Here is an 11,680-nt window from a genome sequence, read left to right as displayed (position 1 = left end):
TAGTAGCGCAGGCAAGACCCCCACGCTACTAAGTGTGTCCACCCCCGTCCCAATCCACACTCCCACCCCACCAACCGTCCCACACCACCCACCCCCGTCTGTCTAAAAAAACCTCTCTCACGAACTCCGCACGATCTCCTCGGTCCACCCCACCCCGGCTCCTCTCCCCACGATCTCCTCGCCGCCGTGCCCATCCGCACCGGCAGGTTCCGGCGAGCACCGACCACGCGCAACACCCCACCACCTCCACCTCCCCTTCCCTTCCCCTTCCTCCTCCGCCCACCCCTTCTCTCTCCTCCTTCCTCCCGGCGGCCGGTGATGGGCGCGGACGAGGAGGAGCACTAGTCCCCCGGGCGGAAGCGCGAGCGTGAGGAGGGGAGGAGCCCGCAGCCGCCGACGAGAAGCGCCCGCGCACGGCCGACGAGTCGGAGAGCGCCTTGCTGCTGGGGCTCGCCAACTACGCAGACAAGGAGGAGGAGCGCGGGGCCCCGAGGGGGCACGCGAACGGCCGGCCCCGGGAGGAGGAGGAGGAAGACGATGAGGATGAGGAGGAGGATCAGAGGAGGGCTCCGGAGAGGCGGCCCAGGCAGGTCGAGCTGCGCCGGGACTGCCCCTACCTCGACACCGTCAATCGACGAGTATGAAATCCTTTGGTACTGGCATTTTACATGTTGATTAGGTTGCAATTTCCCTCTGTAGGATGGGGATAAGGTTGGTCTGAGCCTGCTTGCCAGTTCTATTCACCCGCTATTGTCACTGTTTCGGTGTCTCCTAATCCAGCACAACCATGTCTTCATTAACCTTGAAATCGCATGCGTATACCCAAAGTCTTGAGGCAGGCCACCATGTCTTCATTAACCTTTAGACTGAGAAAGTTTACTGTCTTCCTCGTGGATATGAGATAATTGATCCATCACTAGAAGATATTCAACATGTTCTTAATCCAAGATGATCATTCGTTGTTTTTGACATTAATCTATTGTCGCCTTTGTTGACTCCAGTAATCAGTTCTGCATTTTATTGATTGGTATGGTTTGGTAGGTTTGCAAGAGAGCAGGTTAAAATTCTGGACAAGAACAAGCAATGGTCAGAGCTCTGGATGGCTCCAATTATTTACCTGGAATGGTATGTATCTATGGAACTCTCTAAAGGCTTGTTTTCTCTTGTTGTGTTGTCTTGTGCTGTGCTGTGGAATCCTTCCAGTTAAGGGAATATTTACCCGTCCTAGCAAAAAAAGTAAGTATTTTTTGAAATAGCTAATAAAAGCACTTGTTTGAAGAAGCCATAACGATGCCAATGAAGCCCGAAGATATAGTTTGGTCACGAGCTCTCCTTTTTTGCGTTTTGATTGTACATCACTTTACCACCCAGTCATGCTATATGAATGCCACTATATGACTTAAGGACTGGTTTAGATTGTCTTTATTCCCTTGATTGTAGATGGAAACCTGCAAGCATTTAGGCTCTTGTGATTTGAGAGCTAAATATTCATGCCTTTTATCATATGTTATTAATCACTTTTCTGATTAAATCTGCAGGTTGGTCTTAACAACATTAAGGAGACTGACTTTGTGAACGTCATAATACAATCACTGATGAGGATTACCCCTTCGAGAAATTTCTTTCTTATACCTGAAAATTATCAGCATAGCAAATCCCCACTAGTTCATTGGTTTGGAGAACTAACTCGGAAGATTTGGCATGCTAGGAACTTCAAGGGACAAGTTAGTCCACATGAGTTCCTTCAAGCTGTTATGAAGGCTAGTGAGAAGAAGTTTCAGATTGGTGTACAATCTGATCCAGTAGAGTTTATGTCATGGCTCTTGAACACACTTCATGTGAAGCTAAGAACTTCAAAGAAGAAAAATAGAAGCTAAGAACTCCGGAGAGGCGGCCCAGGCAGGTCGAGCTGTGTCGGGACTGCCCCTACCTTGACACCGTCAATCGACTTACTTTTTTGTTCCGGCATTTTGGCCGTCGATTGGATTGCAATTGCCTGCTATTTGATGGGGATAAGGCTGGTCTGAGTCTATTGGTTCTGTGCACAGCTCTAGAAGTACTGGAGACGTGCTCACGGTGATTTAAGTATTAGTCGCTGATATGATATGGTGTGACTCTTCCAGCTCAACAACATGTAGAAATGTAGAGCTGGAGCTTGGCGCTTAGGCATTTAATTTGTTGCTACCTTCGCGTTCAATTCTAGCAGCAAAGCCTCTTCATTTCGAGCAGTAATGTAGCCCTGTATTGGTAAACTAGTGAGTGCTTTGTCTGTGCTAGTACCTCACGATTTCATCCTTGTATATGCACAAAATAAATTATTCACCCCGCCATTGTCACTGTTTCCTAATTCAGTACAGCAAACCTCCTATGTTTTTTGCGAAAAATAAGTGTGAAAAGTTCTAGTGCTGACCCCACAAGTACCTAGCATTCTGAATGTGTCTATTTCCTTTGATCCCTAGGTTTAATCTGTAAGCTACAAAAACTTTGAATTGCTCTGTGGGTGGGTTGCATTGGGTTGGCAGAGCCACACATTGATGTATGGATATTTTCTGGTTGCTTGCCCCGTTCTGAAACTAATAAAAGGGAAGTACATGCTAATCTTTTGTTTTTCTCATATGATATTGCTCATCTTTTGTTTTCTGTCCGATGCCTCCTGTATTTAGAGTATAAATATTCTTAATTTAGTGTTACTTGAACATGGCCATGGCAATGGGTAAAATCTACTCTGGATAGTTGACAGAGGGAGTACATGCTAAGTTGACTTTTTTCCTATGGATTTGCTTATCGTGAAGATGCTTGCAAGGATGCAGAGGGAGCGGATCATTTGGAGAGATAGGATGCCACTGTTTGGTGTTTTTATGCATTTTGGTTTGCTTGTAACTATGTTTGCACTAGCTAGGAGTAAGTGACTTCAAGAAGTGTAGGTGTTTTAATTGAAGGCATGAAAAGCCATGACAATATGTATGCTCTTACAGGATGTGCTCTAATGCCGTTGGTTTATTATAAATCTTGGATTAGTAATGATGTGTAATGTTGTTGGTTTATTGCAAATATGTGTTTGTTTTAGTTGGAATTGTATGCATAGAATGGAATTGGTGGATTTTATTTTTTTAATTCCTAATTAGTTAGTAGTAGCGTGGGAAAACACCAGACGCGCTACTACTACTTCGTTAGTAGTAGCGTGGGTTTGCATCCAGGCTACTACTAACTTTTTAGTAGTAGCATGGGAAAAACCTGAGGCGCTACTACTATTTCAAAATGTTAGTAGTAGCGTGGGTTTCACCCGCGCTACTACTAACTATTAGCTGTAGCACGATACTAGTAGCGCGGGTACCCGTGCTACTAGTAGCCATTTTACCCGCACTGCTAGTAGCCTTTTTCCTAGTAGTGCTAGCATCACAACAGAGCAAATAGTGTTGTTGTACATGTAGACCCATGGTACCCATCTGAAATCTTGTTGTGCCGTGTAGTTTCCCACACTTTGTATTCTTTCAGTGCTACTTTCTCTTGAACTGATATGATTTGAACCGTGTCTCTATTTTGATTTGGCAAGACAATGAAGTGACCATAGGACATAGATATATGTTTGTTTGATGCTTTTATAATGTACTACTTGGCAATAGAAGACTTGGTAGTTTAATCTTGTCCACCTTACTAATGAACTGGTTCACCTAAATGAGTTTCATATACAAGTACATGCTAAACCTGTTATGTGTCTGCTTGTTTCTTCTTTTAGAATGCCGACTGAATATTGGGGAAGAGTGCCTTATTAATCAATGGTAAAGGAAGTAATGCAGATAAGGTTTAGGATAGTGAGACATCCTTGTTGGTCTCCGACAAAGCTGATAAAACATCTAAGGAAAACTATCTTGAAGATAGTGAGACAACCCCAAAGTCCTATCTTGGTTTAGTGTTCGATTTACTAGCCACTATCGCTGACACAAGCTATTCAAACTCATTGTCTGAATCAGTTTGGTTTCTTGAGTCTCAACTACAGGCTGAAAGACATCAATCAGTTGTGCTGTGACAAGAAGCGGAAGGACTGCGGAAGTCCCTGGAGCATTCAGATGCATACTTTCTGGTGCAACAGCAAGCGTTGGAGGATTTTAGCGCCAAACAGGACAAAGCTAATAAGCTTGCTAATCTTATTGCTAGCATGGTGGATACCCAGGATAACGTTTCTTGAGCTCTTCTGAAGTTTTTCCAGTTATGGACTTGTTTTGCTGCCGTGTTTATTTGCACTGGTGACCAATTTAGACGGCAAGTGTATGTAATATGTTGCTTTGTTCCCTATATTTGCACTGGTGGCGAACTTTGATGCCTAGTGGATGTAATATGTGTAATAGCCGTAATAGCCTAGCGTTAGTTGCTTGCTTATTTATTTCCTTATTGTCCTTTTTAGTTGTTTGCTTGTAGTCACTGCAGTTCTTTTTCTGCGTTTTTCTAGTGGCCACATAACCTATTTTTGGTAACTAGGCCACAATAACCATGGAAGCACACGGACTGTTGTAACCATGGGCCTCCTGCGGGCCATAGGATCCATGGGCCTTCTACGGGCCATATGATCCATGGGCCTTCTACGGGCCAGAGGATTCATGGGCCTTCTACGGGCCGTATGATCCATGGGCCTTCTACGGCCCGTAGGATCCAGGGGCCTTCTACAAGGCGTATAATCATTTCGGCAAACATGGACCGTACTATTCGTGGATCATAAAGGACAGTTAATAGGCCGTATTTGATAACGCTATGAAAACAGCCCAACGGGTTAACGGGCCACAAATGGGCCAAATGTAACCACGGGCTGAATTTGGCTCACAAACGGAATAGGCCAGTAACGGACCGTAACTAACCGAATTCTAGAAATGAGCCCAAGAATAAATGGGCCCTTAGAAGGCCGAAACTTAACATGGGCTGGAAATGGCCGGCGGAATAATGGGCCGTTAATGGGTATAAAGCGATACACTGTTCATTATGGGCCGGTTTCATCTCGGGCCTTTAATGGGCCCAGAGTTACAAAGGGCCTCCTATGGGCCGAAAGACATCATGTGCCACACATGGGCCGGAAGTTACAATGGGCTGGTATCATATTGGACGGCCCAGATGATGGTACTGGGCCAAATTCCGGTACGCCATGAGTTAGAGGGCTATAGATGGGCTATATTCGAACAGGCCATTAACAGGCTTTCCATAGGCCGACCGGCTACCTTTTGTCCAAGTAAAACGGGCCGGCCTTTTCACTGGAATTGTCCTCTATTGGGCCATGCCACGTGTCGATGAATCATAGGCGCCTACGGTCCAATGAGTGGATGACATCTGTCCCAATGGTGAGCCGACAAGTGGTTACTCTGGCCATTGAGAATTTTACACGTGGAAAATCCCCATTGGTCCGGGCTGTTAAAGGGTTATTGGATCCAAACTGGAACCCGATAGCTTAACAGCGACCCGTTACGGTGGATGCCACGTGTCGGTCACCCTTGAAGAAAGCACTTCTGTGACGCGTGATTTATAGTCATGGAAGTGGACACTTCCGTGATGATAATTTTGGTAATGTCATGGAACACTTCTACGACATCACAAGTATGACTATGTTGATTCTGTCATAAAATCGTCATGGATGTACATGCATGACAGAAAACGTGACCTACTGTGACAAACACGTATCATCACGGAAGTGTATTTTTTTGTAGTGCCTATACCATGCCAATGCTTTTCCCTTCAAAGATAAAGGGAAAACCTTCTTCTTAGTTTCATCTCCGGGTGAACCTGCAAGCTTAAATAATCCACAAATTTCTTCCACATATATCAAGTGCATATCAGGATGTTTGGTTCCATCTCCTGCATAAGGATTAGCTAGCAGTTGTTCTATCATACCCAAAGGAATTTCATATTAAATATTCAGTAGGTGCAGCAGGTTGAGGTGCAACTAATTGTGGTTCTGGTTGAGGTGAAGATACCCCGAACAAACCCCTCGAAGGATTGTTCTCCATAGTAACAAGCGGCAATAAATTTCAGCACGTAGTAATAATTTTTCCTTACCAATTTCCACTTACCTAGAGCGCTTCACTCACCGGCAACGGCGCCAGAAAAAAGCCATGATGACCCACAAGTATATGGGATCAATTGTAGCCTTTTTGATAAGTAAGAGTGTCGAACCCAACGAGGAGCAGAAGGAAATGACAAGTGGTTTTCAGCAAGGTAATGTCTGCAAGTGCTGAAATTGTAAGTAACAGAGTAGTTTGATAGCAAGATAATTTGTAACGAGCAAGTAATGATAATAGTAACAAAAGTGCAGCAAGGTAGCCCAATCCTTTTGAGGCAAAGGACAGGCCAAAACGGTCTCTTATAATAAGCAAAGTGTTCTTGAGGGTACATAGGAATTTCATCTAGTCACTTTTATCATGTTGATTCTATTTGTGTTCGCTACATTGATAATTTGATATATGGGTGGATCGGTGCTTAGGTGCTGTTCTTACTTGAACAAACCTCCTACTTATGATTAACCCCCTCGCAAGCATCCGCAACTACGAGAAAAGTATTAAGAATAAATTCTAACCATAGCATTAAACTTTTGGATCCAATCGGTCCCTTACGGAATAGCGCATAAACTTGGGTTTAAGATTCTGTCACTCTCACAACCCATCATCTAATAACTAATCCACAGTGCATTCCCTTAGGCCCAAATATGGTGAAGTTTCATGTAGTCTATGTTGACATTACACCACTAAGGGAATCACAACATACATACTATCAAAATATCGAACACATATCAAGTTTACATGATTACTTACAACAAGATTTCTCCCATGACCTCAAGAACAAAAGTAACTACTCACAAATGATAATCATGCTCAAGATTAGAGGGGTATTAAATAGCATATTGGATCTGAACATATAATCTTCCACCAAATAAACCATATAGTAATCAACTACAAGATGTAATCAACACTACTAGTCACCCACAAGTACCAATCTATAGTTTTGATACAAAGATTGAACACATGAGATGAACTAGGGTTTGAGAGTAGATGGTGTTGTTGAAGATGTTGATGGAGATTGCCCTCCCCAAGATAGGAGAGTTGTTGGTGATGATGATGGCGATGATTTCCCCCTCCGGGAGGGAACTTCCCCCGACAGAATCGCTCCGCCGGAGGGCAAAAGTGCTCCTGCCCAAGTTTCGCCTCGAGACGGTGGCGTTTCATCCCGGAAGTCCTCTCCTTATTTTTTCTAGGTCAAAATGACTTATATACCAGAAGAGGGGCACCAGAGGTGGGCTGGGCTGAGCACAATGCACCAGGGCGCGCCTGGGGGCCAGGCGCGCCCTGGTGTCTTGTGCTCACCAGGTGGCCCCCATCCGGTAGTTATTTCCTCCAGTATCTCTTATTTATTCCATAAAAATTCCTCGTGAACTTTCAGCTCATTTGGAGTTGTGCAGAATAGGTAGTCTGACGTAGCTTTTCTAGGTCTAGATTTCCAGCTGTCGGAATCCTCCCTCTTTGTATGTACTCCAAAAAGCATTATTATAGATAAAAACATAAATAACAGTAGGTAAACATGATGCAAAATGGACGTCTCACCCCCTCCCGCTAATCTAGACGTTGTGAACGTGTGGCAAACGCGGTCTGTTGACTACTCTATAGTTTAGTGTGCCATGCTTTACGGCTTAGAACTGAGACTTCAAAGACGTTTTAAACGTCATGGAGCATATGAGATGTTTCAAGAGTTGAAGTTAATATTTCAAGCAAATGCCCGAGTTGAGAGATATGAAGTCTCCAACAAGTTCTATAGCCGCAAGATGGAGGAGAATAGTTCTGTCAGTGAACACATACTCAAAATGTCTGGGTATTATAATCACTTGACTCAGCTGGGAGTTGATCTTCTAGTTGATTGTGTCATTGACATAGTTCTTCAATCACTGCCACCAAGCTACAAAGGCTTCATGATGAACTATAATATGTAAGGGATGAACAAAACAATTCTTGAGCTCTTCGCAATGCTTAAGGCCGCGGAGGTAGAAATCAAGAAGGAGCATCAAGTGTTGATGGTTAACAAGACCACTAGTTTCAACAAAAAAAGCAAGGGAAAGAAAGGGAACTTCAAGAAGAATAGCAAGCTAGTTGCCACTCCCGGGAAGAAGCCCAAAGCTGGACCCAAGCCTGAAACTGAGTGCTTCTACTGCAAAGGGACTGGTCACTGGAAGCGGAACTGCCCCAAGTATTTGGTGGATAAGAAGGATGGAAAAGTGAACAAAGGTATATTTGATATACATTTTATTGATGTGTACCTTACTAATGCTCGTAGTAGCGCCTGGGTATTTGATACGAGTTCGGTTGCTCATATTTGTAACTCGAAACAAGAGCTATAAATTAAACAAAGATTGGCTAAGGACGAGGTGATGATGCGCGTCGGAAATGGTTCCAAGGTCGATGTGATCGCCGTCGACACACTACCTCTACATCTACCTTCGGGATAAGTTTTAGACCTGAATAATTGTTATTTGGTGCCTGCGTTGAGCCTGAACATTATATCTGGATCTTCATTATTGAGATACGGTTATTCATTGAAGTTAGAGAATAATGGTTGTTCTATTTATATGAATAATATCTTTTATGGTCATGCACCCTTGAAGAGTAGTCTATTCTTGTTGAATCTCGATTGTAGTGAGACATATTCATAATATTGTTGCCAAAAGATGCAAAGTTGATAATGATAATGCAACATATTTGTGGCACTGCCGTTTAGGTCATATTGGTGTAAAGCGCATGAAGAAACTCCATGCAGATGGGCTTTTGGAATCACTTGATTATGAATCATTTGATACTTGCGAACCATGTCTCATGGACAAGATGACTAAAACTCCGAACAATGGAGTAAGCCAATGACTTATTAGAAATAATACATACCGATGTATGCGGTCCGATGAGTGTTCAGGCACGCGGCAGGTATAGTTATTTTCTGACCTTCACAGATGATTTGAGCAGATATGGGTATATCTACTTAATGAAACACAAGTCTGAAACATTTGAAAAGTTCAAAGAATTTCAGAATGAAGTGGAGAATCATCGTAACAAGAAAATAAAATTTCTACTATCTGATCGCGGAGGCGAATATTTGAGTTATGAGATTGGCCTTCATTTAAAACAATGTGGAATAGTTTGACAACTCATGTCACCTGGAACACCACATCGTAATGGTGTGTCCGAACATCGTAACCGCACTTTATTAGATATGGTGTGTTCTATGATGTCTCTTACCGATTTACCACTATCGTTTTGGGGTTATGCATTAGAGACAGTCGCATTCACGTTAAATAGGACACCATCAAAATCCGTTGAGACGACACCATATGAACTGTGGTTTGGCAAGAAACCTAAGCTGTCGTTTCTCAAAATTTGGGGTTGCGACACTTATATCAAAAGGCTTCAGCCTGATAAGCTCGAATCCAAATCGGAAAAGTGCGTCTTCATAGGATACCCTAAGGAAACAATTGGGTACACCTTCTACAATAGATCCGAAGGAAAGATCTTTGTTGCCAAGAATGGAACCTTTCTAGAGAAGGAGTTTCTCTCAAAAGAAGTGAGTGGGAGGAAAGTAGAACTTGATGAGGTAATTGTACCTTCTCTCGAATTGGAAAGTAGCACATCTGAGAAATCCGTTCCCGTGATGCCTACACCAACTAGAGAGGAAGCAAATGATAATGATCATGAAACTTCAGATCAAGTTGCTACTGAACCTCGTAGGTCAACCAGAGTACGATCCGCACCAGAGTGGTATGGTAATCCTATTCTGGAAGTCATGTTATTAGACCATGGTGAACCTACGAACTATGAAGAAGCTATGATGAGCCCAGATTCCAACAGAACAAAGTGTGGACTTGCCCGATGATCGGCAAGCCATAGAGAATAAATGGATCTTCAAGAAGAAGACTGACGTTGATGGTAATGTTACTGTCTACAAAGCTCGACTTGTCGCAAAAGGTTTTCGACAAGTCCAAGAGGTTGACTACGATGAGACTTTCTCACCCGTAGCGATGTTTAAGTTCGTTCGAATCATGTTAGCAATTGCCGCATTTTATGATTATGAAATCTGGCAAAAGGACGTCAAAATTGCGTTCCTTAGTAGATTTCTTAAAGAAGAATGGTATATGATGCAACCAGAAGGTTTTGTCGATCCTAAAGGTGCTAACAAAGTGTGCAAGCTCTAGCGATCCATCTATGGACTGGTGCAAGCATCTCGAAGTTGGAATATATGCTTTGATGAGGTGATCAAAGCATATGGTTTTATACAGACTTTCGGAGAAGCCTGTATTTGCAAGAAAGTGAGTGGGAGCTCTGTAGCATTTCTAATATTATATGTGGATGACATATTGTTGATTGGAAATGGTATAGAATTTCTGGATGACATAAAAAGATACTTGAATAAGATTTTTTTCAACGAAGACCTCGGTGAAGCTGCTTATATATTAGGCATCAAGATCAATAGGCATAGATCGAGACGCTTAATAGGACTTTCACAAAGCACATACCTTGATAAAGTTTTGAAGAAGTTCAAAATGGATCAGTCAAAGAAAGGGTACTTGCCTGTGTTATAAGGTGTGAAGTTGAGTTAGACTCAAAGCTCGACCACTCTAGAAGATAGAGAGAAAATGAAAGTCATTCCCTATGCCTCAGCCATAGGTTCTATCATGTATGCTATGCTGTGTACCAGACCTGATGTGTGCCTTGCTATAAGTTTGGCAGGGAGGTACCAAAGTAATCCAAGAGTGGATCACTGGACAACGGTCAAGAACATCCTGAAGTACCCGAAAATGACTAAGGATATGTTTCTCGTTTATGGAGGTGACAAAGAACTCGTCGTAAATGGTTACGTCGATGATAGCTTTGACACTGATTCGGATGATTCTAAGTCACAAACTGGATACATATTTCTATTGAATGGTGGAGCTGTCAGTTGGTGCAGTTCCAAGTAGAGCATCGCGGTGGGATCTACGTGTGAAGCGGAGTACATAGTTGCTTCGGAAGCAACAAATGAAGGAGTCTGGATGAAGGATTTCATATCCGATCTGGGTGTAATACCTAGTGCATCGGGTCCAATGAAAATCTTTTGTGACAACACTGGAGAAATTGCCTTGGTGAAGGAATCTAGGTTTCACAAGAGAACCAAACACATCAAGAGACGCTTCAACTCCATTTGTGAACAAGTCAAGGATGGAGACATAGAAATTTGCAAGATACATACGGATCTGAATGTAGAAGACCCGTTGACTAAGCCTCTTCCACGAGCAAAACATGATCAACACCAAGACTCCATGGGTGTTAGATTCATTACAATGTGATCTAGATTATTGACTCTAGTGCAAGTGGGAGACTGAAGGAAATATGCCCTAGAGGCAATAATAAAGCTGTTATATTATATTTCCTTATACATGATAAAGGTTTATTATTCATGCTAGAATTGTATTGATCGGAAACCTAAATACATGTGTGAATACATAAACAAACACCGTGTCCCTAGTGAGCCTCTACTTGACTAGTTCGTTGATCAAAGATGGTTATGGTTTCCTAACCATGGACATGTGTTGTCATTTGATAACGGGATCACATCATTAGGAGAATGATGTGATGGACAAGACCCACCCGTTAGCTTAGCATAATGATCCTTCAGTTTTATTGCTATTGCTTTC

General features: G+C 42.8%; 1 pseudogene; it reads left to right on the top strand.

The window, feature by feature from the left end:
- Nucleotides 1-318: 318 nt before the first annotated feature.
- LOC119352445 lies at nucleotides 319-1,895 on the top strand (annotated as a pseudogene).
- The last annotated feature ends 9,785 nt before the right edge of the window (nucleotides 1,896-11,680 follow it).

Source organism: Triticum dicoccoides, chromosome 2A (genome assembly GCF_002162155.2).
Source record: "Triticum dicoccoides isolate Atlit2015 ecotype Zavitan chromosome 2A, WEW_v2.0, whole genome shotgun sequence".
NCBI classification, from domain to species: Eukaryota; Viridiplantae; Streptophyta; class Magnoliopsida; order Poales; family Poaceae; genus Triticum; species Triticum dicoccoides.
This window is presented reverse-complemented; position numbering and strand designations above follow the sequence as displayed.